Source organism: Erpetoichthys calabaricus, chromosome 1, assembly GCF_900747795.2.
Source record: "Erpetoichthys calabaricus chromosome 1, fErpCal1.3, whole genome shotgun sequence".
NCBI lineage: Eukaryota > Metazoa > Chordata > Cladistia > Polypteriformes > Polypteridae > Erpetoichthys > Erpetoichthys calabaricus.
In genome coordinates, this window is record NC_041394.2 from 29052791 (window position 1) to 29055024 (window position 2234).

The window sequence follows — 2234 nt, forward strand, 5'->3', positions numbered from 1 at the left end:
TTTAAATGCAATGTGTTATTTATTCTTTATTGTTGCCATACAAAATTTTTATAAGTTTTATTTTTTAGTTAAAAGGATTTTGAATAAGTATGTATCAATAATGATTAATGATTTTTTACTAGATAAAATTATAGAGCATGAGCTTTTATTATAAACAAAAATGAAAGCATTACCATAAGTGTAGCTGGAGCCTGGGACGTCATGTCACAGTGTCATCGGTTTTACTAATAAGGTGCTATTATAAGAACCCGAGATACTTGAACTCCTCCACTTGGGGCAGGATCTCGCTCCCAACCCTGAGAGGGCACTCCACCCTTTTCCGGCTGAGGACCATGGTCTCAGATTTGGAGGTGCTGATTCCCATCCCAGCCGCTTCACACTCAGCTGCGAACTGATCCAGAGAGAGCTGAAGATCACAGCCTGATGAAGCAAACAGGACAACATCATGTGCAAAAAGCAGTGACCCAATCCTGAGTCCACCAAGCCGGACCCCCTCAACACCCTGGCTGCGCCTAGAAATTCTGTCCATAAAAGTTATGAACAGAATCGGTGACAAAGGGCAGCGTTGGCGGAGTCCAACTCTCACTGGAAACGGGTTCGACTTACTGCCGGCAATGCGGACCAAGCTCTGACACTGATCGTACAGGGACCGAACAGCTCTTATCAGGGGGTCCGGTACCCCATACTCTCGGAGCACCCCCCACAGGATTCCCCGAGGGACACGGTCGAACCATAAGGCAAAGCTCTCAATTTACCAGTCGATCTATGTTCCTACCCTCACCTATGGTCATGAGCTATGGGTAGTGACCGAAAGAACGAGATCGCGAATACAAGCGGTTGAAATGAGTTTTCTCCGCAGGGTGTCTGGGCTCTCCCTTAAAGATAGGGTGAGAAGCTCAGTTATCCGGGAGGGGCTCAGAGTAGAGCCGCTGCTCCTCCACATCGAGAGGAGTCAGATGAGGTGGCTCGGGCATCTGATCAGGATGCCTCCTGGACGCCTCCCCGGTGAGGTGTTCCGGGCACGTCCAACTGGGAGGAGGCCCCGGGGAAGACCCAGGACATGCTGGAGGGACTATGTCCCCCGGCTGGTCTGGGAACGCCTTGGGATTCCCCCGGAAGAGCTAGAAGAAGTGGCCGGGGAGAGGGAAGTCTGGGCATCCCTGCTCAAGCTGCTTCCCCCGCGACCCGATCTCGGATAAGCGGAAGAGGATGGATGGATGGTGCTATTACAGTATAATCATTGGGAGCTGGGAATTGTGCTGATGGGGTGTTTGATAATCAAGTAGCACTTGTACAGGCAAGATTAGAGCGACCACACAAATACTACAGACGGATTTATCGATTCAAGCAGAGATTGGGTTTAAAAAGGTTACCCTGAATATAAAAAGAGGGCAGAATTTGGAAAGGGAAAGAAGAGATGTGTTAATGTGATCAATCATGGAACAGCTAGCTAGAAATTAAAGGATGGAAATATGTGAAGTGTAAAGATATAGATGATCTTTTGGAAAGAGCATGATTAGCAGTTGTCTGCTGCAGTGAGAAGCAGCGATGACGGTAGGCTGGTGAGCGTGTTATGGGTATGACATTTGAAGTGGCTAAGTGAGACAGCTCAGGGGTTCACAATCACTGGCGTTGTCTCGGCTAGTGAAATGTGTGAGGTCTCATGAAACACTGACACATTTGAATCAATTGTGTTGGAAATTATGTCAAGGCTCCAAAGCATGTCACACTCGCCTGTCTAGAAACATCTTCTAGCCAATTGTATTAGTGTTACACAAACTCACAAGACAGTTTAATGATGGTGTATTAAACTTTTATTTTTTGCTGATAATGATTGGCAATGACAAGAAAAAATAATCAGTGACTTCCAATAAGTAAAGATTTAAAAAAGAAATTGCAAAGGAAAAAAACTGCTTTATAAGGCATATAAGACTAATGACTGCAAAGTGAATCGTAGAGCGTATGAGAACATGAGGGCAACCATTAGGAAGGATATCAGGGAGGCTAAAAGACAGTTGGAGAGGAATATAGCAGATAAGGCGAAAGACGACCCTAAGAGATTCTTTCAGTATTTTAGTAGTAAAAGAACAGTCAAGGAGGAGGTCAAGTGCATCAGAAATAGTAAAGGGGAACTAAAAGATACGGACAATGAAATAGCGGATGCCCTAAACTTACATTTTTCTGAGGTGTTTACAAGTGAGCAAGTGGATAACCTCCCAGAGGTAACAGGGACT